We start from the raw sequence: 15,202 nt of genomic DNA on the forward strand, positions 1-15,202 counted from the left end.
TGAGACTGCATCGACTTCTGACTTCCCTCTTTTCATAAAAATCTACAAATGGAAAACAGAATGAAAATGTGCCCCATTGTGAGAAGGACCAGAGCTGGACATCTCGCAGTCCTGCAGACGTTAAACCGATTCTGCACCCATTGCATCATCCCTCAGGAATTCCAGGGTTTTTTTATTTATTAATGATATAATAACCCCCCCCTCCCCCCCTTCATTAATTCTATAACCACTGATCCAATTAAGGGTCACGGTGAGCTTGGAACCTATCCCATGATGCACTGGGTGAGGTATGTCATATTGAAAACATATTTTGACTGCGGTTGACATTGAGAGGAAGAAAAATGAAACTACAAAGCAGGCTGCCCTTCATCATCCTGAGGGAGAGAATGATGTAAAGCCGTCGGGGGGGGGGGTCCTGAATGGGGGTGCGCGTACGGTGCACTCCGTAGGCTGACACGCTCTCTATCTGCCCATTAGAGATGCTACAGACAGGCATGATGGGAAATAGTCCATTTCCCCAGCCGGGGCGAGGGGGGCTGGCAGCGTGAGTGACGTGTTTACCTCCCGGGATGCTCCAGCACGGCGTCCGTATTTACACGCCTGGCAGGCAGGGAGGCCGCGTTCCTCAGCACCCGCCTGGCGTAGGGTTCAAAGCGAACGCCGAGAAAGAGCGAGGGTGAGGAAGAGGAGCGGCTGGCGGGACGCGGGATGAGAAGGAGCCGCCAGGGACACGGGACGTGCTGTACCGCGGATGGGTCCCCTGTTGTACCTTGTGAGGGACAGAACTTGCTTAGGATGGGACATTCAGCAAACATTAACACCTGTCTCTCAGAAGCGCGGAATGAGAGGATTATCTGTCTGAAAGGGACCCGCATTTGTTTAATACCTGCACTTCATTTGCGCTACGTGCAGAGGAAATCGAGGCCCGGATTCTCAAACAGAGCGAGATGAGTTACGCAACTCTGTGGGTCTTTTTTTGGAAAAAGGGGTTGTGTAAGAAATGGAAAAGGGTCGCATTTAAATATCTCAGTGTGAGATAAGGACAAATGTCACAGTGACGCAGGCGAAGCAGATCAGAGCCCGATACAGATTGGCAGAGGTGAGGCCATGAGTTTCTGGCACTGCACTCACACTGTGCAGTTTTCTTTCCCTTTAACTGGCACATTTAACCATGTGCTGGTCACATGATGAGGAAGTGATCCCTCTGTGGTCTAACAAACTGTTACAAGCCAGACGCGGTGGTTGATTCGGGGAGGGGGGTAACATTTGTCTCGGAGCGGAGCGTGGGAGCGACGCATCCTCTCTCGCAGCTGAGGCCCTCGAAGCGCCCCCCAGAGGCTGTGGCAGTTTCCTGTCTGTGTGTATTTTTAGCAAGGCCCATTCTCATCTCGCAGCTGCTTCAGGAAGAGCCCCGATAAGGGTCCTCGGCCACGTCACACAGAAGATGAAACTGGCTGTCTCCCACATGCCTACAGTAAGACTGAGTACGAACTATAAATGTGCAATTGAAAGAGATGTACGTGCATTTAGATCCAAATGAAGGAAAACAAGAATTTAATATGGTCATTCACTGAGGGGCTCATTCGCTCCAAAACCACATGACTGTTGCTTATACGTCACCAGTTTGTGTTTTTATGCTTCATAATCAGTCTCTGGTTTGGTTTTCATTACTTGTGATTTTGTTTATTATTCTGGATAATTCTGCTGCTGCTGGCAGCATACTGATACTTGATGACACCCAATTTGAGCACGAGTAATTCAACTGGTCAGATGATGATATGTAACAGAGCATGACTGGCTGGGTTGGTCTGGCACAGACTAAGACTAGATGTGATGATGAGAGAGCAGTACTGTTTATGCTGCTGGATACCAGACCGGGATTAGCAGTGCTGATGGGTGCAGACCCTGCTGATGGTCGACCTAGACCATTCACAGGTCTAGCTCACCAGACCATTCCCTCTTGAGTCAGAGGTCTGTGTTTCTTTATGCATCATTCTCTTATTTATAGGAATTCCTCTTGACGTAGGGTTAGACCTCACCTCTGCCAAACAGTCTCATCCCATAACCTGTGTGCATAAGGGAAACGCCCTTTCCCCCCTGACTGGCACTGCTGCGTGGACAGGAACTAGAGTCTGGCAGAGGGTTTGACAGGATCTGGCGGCACGTGCTGGACCTCCGTGAAATGAACCATGCCCCCCCCCCCCGAGCCCCCCCTAGTGCCCCCAGTGCGTTCTGCGGCTCCCCCTCTGCATCCCCTCCCATAATCCACAGCCGCCCTCAATCTGTTTCCCTGTGGATTTCATTCTGACTCATTTCCATGACTGCAAGTTTTGAAAAATTAATAACACGTCACCGCAGATGCGGCTAATCTGGGGATGTTTAACGCACCCTGGATGTCGTCAGCAGCCGGGACAGATGCTCTCAGTCTGGGACACTGTGTCATTAATCGGGATCATCTCCCTCTTTCGCTCTGTAGGGCTTTTTTTGAGTCGCTGTTCAGTTGATGTAAATTACCATACACACCCAGTACCTCAGTACAGTCACCCCCCCCCCCCCCCCCCCCCCCCCGCGCTCTTTGGGGAGGTCGACAGGAAGCGTCAGACGCCAGCCGCCTTCACGTTTCGCAGAGCTGGTGCAGACACCTGGGTGCACCCACGTTAGCGATGTTTACAAAAACATCAGTCATTGGGAGTGGGGGGGGCAAGTCAGGGGGAAATGGGGGCAGGTTTCATCCACCTGTGTGGCCGGGGGTTTGTTCGACTCTTCGCAACACCGTGTAATGTGCTGGCAGTCTGTTTGTGGATTCATGCCCTCTTCACGAGCTCCATGATTCTTGCTTTGGAGGATCTTCATGACACACACGTGAGGTGCTATGATCAGCGCCCCTGAGCTGTAACAAAATCCACAACTTCCCCTTTTCTACCCTCTGCTTCTTCCAGACCGTTACTTATATCTACTACATAGATCATTGTGTCATTTTAAAACAACAAATTCTAAAATTACACTAATAGTAGTTCATTAAGGCCTAGTTAAAACGGACCAGAATTATGTTTTGTTTTCTATTTCTTTTCAGTGATACTGTTTCACACTTTAAAAATAGTTTGTAAAACAGCTCTTAATAACCCTGTGAATTCCTGTGTTCCAGGGTGGGTATAAGCTACAGCTTAGCATAGACATACTGTAAAGATCTGCCTGCATCATCACCATCATGTGCTTCTGCGTTTCTTGTCTGCCTCCTATAGGTCGTCTTGTAGATCGGCATGTGCTGCAGGCAGGTAAATGTTGGGGGTGGGACTTTGCCTTCCCAACCAATCAGCTGTAGCTCACCTGTTGCCTCTATTGGCTTAGCCCCGCCCCTCTGTCAGAGCAGCATACACCCTGCCCCGGAGGGTCGCACCACATGGATGAGAGTGCCATTAAACAAATGTGTATTTAAAATGAACCGATCGAGCGTTAAGATTATATAGTAAATAAATATGACATACCCATCACTGCAGTGTGACAAGCTGCTACTCCAGTGTTTAAAAATGTATTTGTGTATTAATGATATGATAGGAAATGTGATAACGTTAGCCTTTAGCATCTGGTGGGTACATGCCTGCTCCACACGGGTACACGCCTGTCACTGTGCCTCAACAGAGCCGAGATTCATGTGCTTTCTGAGAATACAAGCCCTGTCTGTACCCATCCATATCCTGTCTATGCCAACACAGACCCTGTCTGTACCCATCCATATCCTGTCTGTGCCAACACAAGCCCTGTCTATACCCATCGCTATCCTGTCTGTGCCAACACAGGCCTTGTCTGTACCCATTCATATCCTATGCCAACACAGACCGTGTCTGTACCCATCGCTATCCTGTCTGTGCCAACACAGGCCTTGTCTGTACCCATCCATATCCTGTCTGTGCCAACACAAGCCCTGTCTATACCCATCGCTATCCTGTCTGTGCCAACACAGGCCTTGTCTGTACCCATTCATATCCTATGCCAACACAGACCGTGTCTGTACCCATCGCTATCCTGTCTGTGCCAACACAAGCCCTGTCTATACCCATCCATATCCTGTCTATGCCAACACAGGCCTTGTCTGTACCCATCCATACTCTGTTTGCACCAACAAGGCCCTGACTGTACTTTCCTGTCTTTACTCAAACATACACAGCACTCCTGTGTTATATTATACCTTACAAGATCTAAAACCTTGCATGATTTAAACCTGCATGTGATCAGTTCTGATTTGCACCTTCTGATGTCATGCACAGAGTGTTTGAACACGTTTCCCTCAGAGATCATTCATCATAAGAACTGTCCTACCGTGAAACACAAGTCACTCATCGGAAGGAAACCTTTGCAAGCACTTTCAGGCGGGAACCTGTTTGTGGGAAAATCTCACTCACTCACTGGGCCAACGGAAGCATCCATCCACCGCCAAATGCAGTTTGTGCTGCTGTGGGCACGAGTGGGACGATCGCGCTCGCGCTCCGACTGCATCGGAGCACGAGGCGCATTTGCCGCAAGCTCGATCGCAGCAGTGTCCCCAAGAGCAACCGATTTCATACTTTCATATGACAAATAAGGCAATTTAAAATCCCCTTGGAGGACGTAAAGATGACAGCGGAGGGCCGTTATTAGCAGCGGCTGGGGAGATGGGCGACAGGGACAGGGTTTAACGACGGGAATTAAGCACACAGATCCTTAACTTCTTCGAAGAAAATGTCACCAGGGAGCAAATGTTTCCACGGGCGTATGGTACCGGGGGGGGGGCAAGCAGACGAGGGGAACTGGACACTTCTGGGACTGGGAGCAATGGAAAGGAATTTCATACATTAATTGTACTGGTATGACACCAGTAAATGTCAATGATTGCGAATCATATAGGAAAGCAAGTGGGAAATCTGCCAAATCATGAACACAGCTCTGTAGAGGTTTATTAGCCCAGTCTTTCTCAAGCTGAACCTTGGGGACCCCCAAACAGTCCATGCTTTTGCTAGGAGGGAGCAAAAATGTGGACTATCTGCCAGGGAGCAAAAATGTGGACTATCTGCCAGGGAGCAAAAATATGGACTATCTGCCAGGAAGCAAAAATGTGGACTATCTGCCAGGGAGCAAAAATGTGGACTATCTGCCAGGGAGCAAAAATGTGGACCATCTGAGTGTCTCTGAGGACTGAGTTGAGAACCATTGCCTTAGCAGACAAAAGCAAGCGTGACAGGAACAGCAGGCTTCAGATGGGTTACTGGGTGAAGAACGAGAGCAGGAAAGACCTTACACTAAACACGCCACCATCCCGCATGAGGAGATGGGAATGGCCATTGGGGACACATGATGTCAAATGGCCCTCTCGTCATCATCGGGGGGGGCCGACGAGCCCAAACGTTCCCGCGTGTCCATGAAGATGAGGAGATGTGGCTATGCTGGGACATGGGGACAGCCCCGTCACACCTATAGGCATGCGGCCACCCCCACACTCAAACACACCAGGACTTTCACAGACCCATATAAGTAATCTACAGGTATCTGTGCAGCAAAAATAAGACCTGAGCCATAATCTCAACTGTATTTCCGTCCCAGAGCCTGAGCTCTCACACTTCTTCCAAACTTTAAACCAAAGCAGGACAGGGTGCAAATTGACTCACAGCCTTTATCAGCAACGCAGTATGGAAAAGAGTTCCCTGGGCCGAGGAAGCTCACATGAGAACATAAGAAATTTACAAAGGAGAGGAGGCCATTTGGCCAATCAAGCTCGTTTGGGGAGAACTTAACTAATAGCTCAGAGTTGTTAAAATCTTATCTAGCTCTGATTTAAAGGAACTCAGGGTTTTAGCTTGTGCTACACTAGCAGGAAGACTATTCCATACTCTAACTACACGCTGTGTAAAGAAGTGCTTTTTCAAATCCGGGCACGATACAGATCAATTAGTGTAAGTACACCCTGAGACAGTGGCCTGATATCTGAGCACAGACCTGACCAGGCCAGCACGTTCGGCTGAATGTATGAACTGCTGCTGGTCAGGAATCAGCCACACTGGGGGTAAAACTAATAAGTGCAGAACCTGTAACATTGGGGGGGGGTTTGGGTGCTCTGAGATTTGGGTGATGTCTCCCGCAATTACGGCCGCTCACCTTATCATTAAATCCCCCTCTCCTCTTGGACAGAAAAGCGAAATGCGCCCCCAGCGATCATTAAGTATTCAGTGAGGACGCCTGGACCAGACTCCCAGAAAAGAACAACATCCCTGCTCTGTGAATTATTCAAAAAAATAAAAATAAATAAATCAAGCCTCTAGTCTCCAAGGACGGTGCCTGAGAAAGATTCTCAGACGCATAAGCTGAGCTAAAAAAGACCCACTCAGAGTCAGCTGGTGGCGCTGAGGGAGCCTTTAGGCAGGACTGTGTGTTTTCTTTCGGCTGAAAATGGTGGAAGGTGCCTGTTGATCTGTCCTCTGAACATGGGCGATCAGAAAGACGACGTTCTTGAAATGTTCACAGTGTTACCTCACGGAATGCTAGGACACCTGTGTGATTCACCAGCATTCTGAAAATGACCCCAGAAAGCTCTCTTCAGGTTTTGGTCTTAACTGCCATTTTTGGACTATAGGGTGTGTGTGTTTAATGCCATCTTGACTGACAAGAGTAAGCCAGCTTATACATAAGTTGTTGGTTCATCTGAAAGATGGACGGAGTACCTTACAAATAATCATCAATGGATGAAGGCAGATTCATTCATGTGGTGGGTTTTTCAAAATCACCAACCAACCAAAACTTCCTGCCTCCTCCTTCCTGTTTTGCCCCGTTTGGCCAAATAAATTCCTCCAAATTCAAACAGGCAAACTTGTGCATAAATCTTAAGCAGCAGATTCTGGTGGATTCTGCACTATGCTGTTCTGCCGTCAACAGGGGTGGGGTGTCAAAAAGCAACTATTCCCAAATGCTCACTCTCAGCAACATACTCCCCGCTTGCCCGCTATTCGCCAAAATCCAGTTGGTGCCTGAACGTCCCCTTGGCAACGGCAGATGTTGGCATGGCGATGGGTACCTGTCCAGTCCACCTATCACACAGGATGTGAGCTAGTCGAACCTCCTTGAAGCCTCATGGATAATTAACGCATCGCGAGGAGCCCTCAGGGACGTTCCATAGCAAATCTCTTTTTAATTAAATGCAATTTGTGTTGATTTGATTGCTTATTTGACTAACTATGCAAAGGTTTCCCACTTTGTTTGCAAAAGCCTAGTTTCTCATTTTTCCTAACTTTTCGCAAGTCAGCTGCAGCATTGGCCAATCGCTGATGTGTTTCCACAGAAATGCGTTACGGTTTGACCTTTCAAACTCAGACCTCTCGCAGCAGCCTCTGGTCCTGCATCCTTTTTGTCAACAAATTATGGATAAAAGATTAAGTAAATGCAACAGATGTCAATGTCACCTACTTTGGGAATGATTATGATTTAGTCAGGCTGTTTCATTACCACTTGCCTTGTTAGGCACAGATAAATGCATTTTAAATCAGGTCGTTTGTGTCATTGCAAAGAAATCGTACAGTGATATCACAGGGAGGCTTTGAGTCCTTTAGGATTAACCTCAATGTGATCTTCATCCAAGACAAAGAAAATCCCATTAAACAAATAACACAACAAATGGCACTTTTCCTGTCTCTATTGAACACATCGCTTCAACATTGACTCTGTTTACTATAAAAAGCATGCGAGCCTTCAGCATAATCGGCTCTGGTAATGGGGTTATATGAGTCAGATGTTCTAAACAACAGGATGACAATCAGATGTTAGTCAGAGGGGACCTTTCCTGTGAAGAAATACATAAGACATAAGAAATACATAAGACTCGACTGTCACCATCAGGTTCTGCTTTGAACAAAGGGTTATGGAGGAAATCATGCACCAATCAAAATACAGCTCTGGAAAAAAACTAAGAGACCATCAAAATTTTCAGTTTCACTCATTACTCAGTTTGTGAGTATGCGCCATTTTTTGCAAAATGCAGCCTAACACTTCTCTGCTTCCCATTAATGAAGGGCTCCTTCCTTGCTTTATGGGACTTCAGTCCTGCTTCTAGGAGCCTGATACAAACTGTCCAAGCAGTGCACTTCACACCACTTAATGTTTCCCATCCTTTTTGAAGGCCCCTTGAGGTCATCTTCCAATTTATGATGCACTGCCAGATAAGTTGGCAGTCATCTCTGGCATCGGAAAGTCGCTTCTGCCCTCTACCTGCATGGTTTTTGTTATTGCCCGTGTCTCCTGCTTCACCTTGGTCTTGTGTACTGCTGTCTTAGAAACACTGAGCTTGGAAGCAGCCTGCCTTGCAGTGTAGCCATCTACTGGCAGAACCATCATTAAGCCAGGATTTAAAAATATTGAGCAGTCTCTTAATTTTTCCCAGGGCTGTAAATTAAGGAGAAGAGCTTTGGTGCTGATGAGAATATCCACATTTCACTTTGGCCGTCATCAATTCACAGTCAAACAGGACGCAAAGGGAGATATTCAATGCCATTGACTCTTTGCAAGATCGATCCATCCATCCATCCATTCATCTTCTGACCACTTATCCTGGAGTCGTAAACCAACAAAAATAATTTTATAAGTAAGAAGTACAAAACTCATGGAGGTCATAAAGAAGCCTGGTGTGAGGACAGAGATTCTACATGCGCCTCTCCCATTGCAGGTGTGCATGGGAGGAATCCAAAGGGGAAAGATCTACTCTCCAGAAAGACCTCTGCTACCCATCTTGGGTTTCACAGAGACCACCTGCGTGATCCAGGGAGCTGGTGGAAGCAGGACACGAATGTGGAACTTCTGACATAAATGAGAAACACGTCTGGCGAAAACATCGGATGTATTTCAGTAGAAGCAGCTCATGCCAAACGTGAAGCATGCCGGTGGCCGGGATCTCCGCTGCAGCCTAACTGTTCGGTCAGCTTGCAGTCTTCCAGGAAGCAATGCCTTCCCGATGGCTACGGGAAATTCTACTGGCAAAGGTTCGGGGAGCCTGCAAACTGAAGGCCAAACAAGAAACCGGGTCACGGAACATGAGGAGAGTCACGACAGCACGAGTAAACGTAAGACACAGCCGACCAGGCAGGATGGACTTGGCATTTTTGGAACGGCTGTGTCAAAGGGGTGAAGCTTGAGTGAGAGGCTGTGGCTCGGAGCGAGCCGCTCCAAAAAAAGCCAAGCCAGAAATATAAATGAGCGAGAGCTTTGCATAGAGGAAACAGACCACAAACGGCAGTGTTTGCCAACAGGAACAGGAAGTGCTCACCAAAGTCATCGCTGCCGCCGCTTACTACACCGAAAAAGGATGTTGCAAGTGCAGCAAAGTTCAATCTCACGTTACTTATTGAGATTGATTTTTATTACATTATTTCCTGAAGGCCAGAAGCACATTTCATTCCAGAATAGTTTAGGAAGGATATTTCTCTCCGCGTGGCACATTCATGAGAATGTGGCAAAGCCCTTTGCCACCGTGGCCCCCGTGGGCTGCGACTTCCTGTCTTTTTACACGAATGTCATCCGCGGCACGCTTGGGAACAGCACCTGCTAGGATGTCTTACACGTGCAGGAACAGACACACACACATGCAGGAGAGGCGGCAGCAGCCGCTAACAGACTGTCCTACGGTAGATAAAGCGTGATTTATGGCGCTGTACAGCATTTAGATACATGCCTCGCGTCTCCCTTGTCAGGACCGAAGTGTAAAGTGGGATCACTTAGTGTCACAAACTTCCTCGGGTCCTTATCAAGCTTTTGAAATTCCCCTTCTGCTGGAGAATTTATGTCTCAGAGCTCAGGTTTAAACCTTACAGACCCGGCACTGCAGACACGAGCTAAATTGAAGATGAGTAATGCTTCCTGCAGGCCTTCTGCCAGGTATATATCTCATTTAAGCTCCAGCAGCCACTATGTGCCGTGTTATATGGGTGTGTCGCTTATGATCTACGCATGTTTGCCGTAAATCTGGTGCTGACAGAAAAGTCGAGATCTCCAGCTTCACTGCATATGCTCTGCGATGTCGGACGTGAAAGACTCTCTTAAAAATAACAACAAGCACTTCAGAATGATCACGTTTCACGTGCTGATCTTTATTGTAAGTACTTGTAAAACTGTTAATTGTAGGATGTGTCAGAGTCCTTCTTAGCGAAACTGAGACCTTGAGCTTAGTGGGAGACTGATGCTAGGCTAACAAGTACTGCTCAAGTCCTTCTGTTCCTGATTTTCATTTTACAGGGAGGCGATGTCTAGCTTTGTGGGTTAGCCACCCCATGCCTGTGACCAGTAGGTTGCAGGTTTGAATCCCATCCACTGCAGAGTAGCTATATATCTGCTTTTGGGAACCTTAGCAAGGCTCTTATCCTGGGAAATGCTGCAGTTGCTGGATATGACTCTGAGCTTTGCCTTCACCTGAGGATGTATCGTAAAAAGGTGAACAAGATGGGATATGTACGTGTGTAAATGAAGTTTAATTTCATTACCTTGTCATTAGAAGGAGTATCCCTGCAGAGGGCCCAACGCTAGGATGATGTCAGTGCCATATGAGATTACAAATTGACCAAGTTACAGCCCCCCTGGGATTCCCCCCCCCCCAAAAGCTAACGGTTTTAGTGACTGAGCACACGGGTGCCCCTCCATCTAATTAAGAGCGTGCTTTCACAGTCACTTTCTCCCAGAGGTGTTTCCAAGCTGGCGCTCGCTGGTATTTACCGTGATCTTTTTTGGTAAACCACGGGTCCGGGCTGAAACACACGGCTTATCAGCATGGTATTCTTCAGGGTCCAGAGCCTATCCTGGAAACTACAGGGACAAGGCAGGGAATAACACAGGACGGGGCACACTCTGCCTCTGATTATGGGGGAATGGATGAGTAACAGGTGTAGGGCGTGTAGCGATGGTGAAACACTGCAGCAGATTAATGCTAAATAACCAGAAAAGTACACGTGTTATGCACAGACCCTTCCGTTGCAGAGTAAGTATGTGACACCAACCCTGCATGGTTTTGGGGGCATTAATCTATACTGAGTCTCTTAGCGATGTAGACACACAGTGTCACGTTACTGAAGCCCACGCATGTCCGCACACCTGGCGTGAAAGCGCTTCCAAACACAAGTATCCAACGTTCAAAATATCCGCACTTCGTGTGGGTGTCTCACAGAGAGAGTAACAGGACGGTGAGGACGAGCGTCTGATGGTGACATCTGAGAGGCGCTTACCGCCGAGGAACATAAAATGACGTTTTATTTTTAGCGAGCGCCGAAACTCGGCATTTTAGGGCTTCCTGCCGCGCTTAAGGCTCGCCACGTGTTTCGCTGAGCTGCGTGTACAGTAACATTTCTATAGCTTGTACCACATGACAGCCGAAATTCATCACAAAAGAATTAGCTCTCCGACTATTTTGCGCTGCTTTTGCACAAGCAGAAGAGGCTCTGCCTGATCTTTATTCGGCATACATTCGCTCTGTTGACATTTTAAAAAATGTCAAAACAAACGCGACCCTCGTCTAGCCTCCTTTCGCGCATCTCCCCCGGCGGTTTGCGGCGCGCGCCTGTAAACGGGATCGCGTGTTGGGGGGGGGGGCTCGTCTGCTGTCCTCATGTGCCCCGCACACCCACCGTCCTCCGCTCCTGCCTCCGTATATTATGCGCCCCAGCAGGATGAATCTGACCTGCTTACTAACAAACCTATTACTTATTTTCATCATGCTCTAGCTGGCTAAACCGGCCCGGAGAGGCAGCCAAAATAAATCCCCCAGATCGCGGTATGGGTGATAACAGTAGCCCCCCCACACACACACCCGCAATCCCAGAGTGGAGACGATGATGGATTCAGAGACGGGTCCAGGGAGTCAGATCGGAGCAACTGCGGAGAGCAGCTGTATTCTTCTCCCTGTTTTAGGAGGTTTCTCTGTCTTCTTTTGCTCGATAGCCACCTTTGCTCTCTTGGCATCCATTCAAAAAAGAAAAATGGGGATGTAATTTAGAACCAAAATAGAAATAAGCCGGTGACGCTGTGGATTTTAAATGCAAAATGTAACACATTTTAAATAATATTATATTGAAATGATGTTGTTAATTACATTTTTTATTCAGTTTGTGGAAGATTGACAGCCATTGGATGATCATATGTATAATATAGTAATAACATATAACATAATAAAAAAGAAAATTGCATCCTGTCTTTCTCGGTTTACTTCTTCAAGTGTAATGAGGGTTTGTTAATCATTCTTAATTAAAAATATTTGTATTTAATCTTTTAATTAGTCACATCATTTTTTTTTGTTATTAACCTTCTTGTCGTCCATGGTTACCTGGTCCACAGCGGATTTCCGGAACCATCTTTCACTCCAATAGGTGGATTTATCATGTCGATCGTTCCTCTGTCACAGCCGTATCGCCCGGGACGTTTTTCTTTGCCCTTGTGGAGAAAAGGACAAAAGGGACCAAAATGAAGCCCTGTCTCCTGTACCACACACACACACACACACACACACACACACACCACAGCTCGTCAGTTAATTGGGGTTATTTACAGAACTTGGTGTCAGGCAGTAATGCGTTGCAGTGGGTCAGGGGGGAACAAAATAACATGCTAATAACATGGACACGGACTGAAGGGAGGGGGCTGTTAACATGGTAATGGCGTGGCGTCTCTGAGCGGGAACAAGTCTTTATGATGTCAGGGAGAAAAAAGCGCGTCTGCCCCCCCAACAGTGTGAAAAAGCCATTAGTCCATCTCTGGCTGACATTCCGCTGTCTTGTTATTGTAAGCTGATGCAATCGGAATGCAATGCCCCCCCCCCCCTCCCACTCTCCCTCCTTCCCCCCTCCTTCCCGCTCTCGCTACATGCTGCAGGAGGATGCTTGATGCCCGTAGCTGCTGTGTGGCTAATCAGCCGTCATCGTCTAATTTTTTGGCTTTCGTGGAGGGGGGGCATTTTTAATGGCTTTTTTCCGCGGCGCGTCCCGCCGTGCCTGTGCCTGTCGTGGCAGGCTGCTTCCTCCGGGGCGGGTGGGGGGACCCGCTAGGGTGCGAGTCGCGGATGAAATGTGGCTGCGCTGCGCTATCGATGAGAGCTCCGTCAGGTGTGGCTTAAAGCCCCAAAGTTTTGACATGGTCTCATGCGATGCCATGCAGTGTGATTCGATTTGTGGAGAACTTCTGAAAACCAGCCTTATTTCAAACTGAAGAGCCTGACGGATATATTTTTCCCCATTAAAAAATTGACTATGCAAACATTGACTATACACATCAATTACTTCAATTCTAATTGAACTAAAACCTTTAAAATTTATGTATATTAATTACATTCATCAGTCCATGAGATGAGGCAATCGGATCGTAGGTGGGGATGGTTAGACAAAGAGAAACAGATTAACCTATCATAATAATCGGTATAATTATACAGAGGCTAGATATATAAATATACCTACAGATATGTTCACCGTATGTATATCAGTAGAACCGCATGAGTACTGTATGGAACTTAATTAGGTCTGCCAGTAGACTGGGGTCATTCACCAGCTTGGCAAAGGTGATTTTGTCAAGTAAGGACTCCACATATTAACACCCTGGGCCACCAAAGGAGGTCCCCTCTGATGCTGCCGGTGTAATGTGTCCTCCTGTACACCGAGGGAGCTCTCTTCTTTTTAATAGACTAAAATGAGTTTAGTCTATTAGAGGAGTAGAATAGACAGAGAGTTCCACAGAGTTCTCTTGCATTGTGCACCAGGTTTTGTGTGTCTGAATTTACTTATGCATTCACACAGTAATCATTGTTTGCTGGGATCACACTTTTTGTTGAACCCATAAATCCACCATCAATCATTTGTCTAAGCCGCACTCTTTCAGGACATCACGCCATCCTTCATCTTTGAAGCACTGCTTGGCTGTTCGAATAGCCGTTCTCCCCCTGCACATACCTGGATGTTTACCGGGTGGACGGCTGTACGATGTGGGTATTTACCATGTTGCCACAGTTGCTGTGGTTGTCGTCCTCCTCGTGTCACTCTATCGTTGTTGTGCCACAGCGCCTGCTCTTGTTCACCTCGTCACATTTTCTCTCGTGTTATAAAGCATCACTGCTCCCCAGCGTGCCGTCGCTCGTTGTTATGTGTCACACGGACCTGTGTCCGTATCGTTACCCTGGATTTATGTCCACATGCTTCAGCGGGTCAATCGGGGAGCACTAAGCCAAGCCATACCAACTGGAGGCTTCAGGGGGCATTAATTAACTCTTAAGGGGAAAATGAAAGACATACCCCCCCACCCCACCCCTGATGTAATTTCACACACCAAACCGGCTGCGAGACTGGGTCTTGCCTGTCGCTGACATCGAGACTAGAGTTCTGTGTGTTGTTGACATCGGCACGCTGGGAGCCAGACGGCAGTCTGGAGGATATCCGCAGAGCAGCCAGGACATGGCAACCCAGTGTGCCTCTCCTTCTATTGGACAGCGTTTACTCCTATCTGGATACCAGGGTAAGATTCAGGGGGCTCAGATTTCATTTCTGATACCAGTGTGAAGGAGGGGTCCTCAAAAGCAGAGCTTTAGGTTTACAACTGCCACATCAGGATGGAGAAGAAACTGACCATCATTCTCGATCTGAGTATGTTTAATGGAATACTTCTCACTGATTTGGTTTCCGTTCGCTCCTGGTTTCGAGGAAAGCCATTTGCTGTTTCCATCACGTTGCCGATCCTTTCCTCCTGGGTTGGGCCCAGCTTTATATTTTGTTTGTTTTTTGTTATTTTTTATTTTTTTAAGTGTGCACATTGATCGGTTAATGTCTTCTTGTCCCCGTGGCAACCAGTTTCAGTCTGATTCAGCAAAGTGTGATTGTGCGCGTTTCGATGTGACAGATCTGATTCCTGGATACACGGGGGGCGGGGGTGTTCTCTGGGTTGATGAAAGGGAGGATTTGGGGAATGGGTTTGAGTCTGGGTGTGTCCATCGCATATCGCAGGGAACGTCCGGAAAAATCTAAGGAGGGGGGGGGGTTAAAGCAGCATCCACAAGACTAACACGATTAAAAATGTCAGGGGCTGAAACGCGGGGAATGAGGCACAGGGAGCAGCTGGATAATCTGGGATGGGGGGGGGCGGTTTCAGGGGCAATCGAAAGTGTGAATTACCCCAGCCCCCCACACTGCTCCAGTTGACATCTGTGGCAATGGGGGGGGGGGGGGGTGGTGGT

The 15,202-nt window shown here is 47.7% G+C and overlaps 1 long non-coding RNA gene across 1 annotated transcript; it reads right to left on the reverse strand.

The window, feature by feature from the left end:
• Positions 1-11,246: 11,246 nt before the first annotated feature.
• On the reverse strand, positions 11,247-14,222 carry LOC111852809 (uncharacterized). Its single transcript, XR_002840323.2, has 3 exons — positions 13,973-14,222; positions 12,317-12,423; positions 11,247-11,947 (listed from the first exon to the last, which is right to left on the reverse strand). It is a non-coding gene; the product is annotated as an uncharacterized lncRNA (long non-coding RNA).
• Positions 14,223-15,202: the final 980 nt, after the last annotated feature.

The sequence above is a fragment of the Paramormyrops kingsleyae genome, chromosome 23, assembly GCF_048594095.1.
Source record: "Paramormyrops kingsleyae isolate MSU_618 chromosome 23, PKINGS_0.4, whole genome shotgun sequence".
Taxonomy (NCBI): domain Eukaryota; kingdom Metazoa; phylum Chordata; class Actinopteri; order Osteoglossiformes; family Mormyridae; genus Paramormyrops; species Paramormyrops kingsleyae.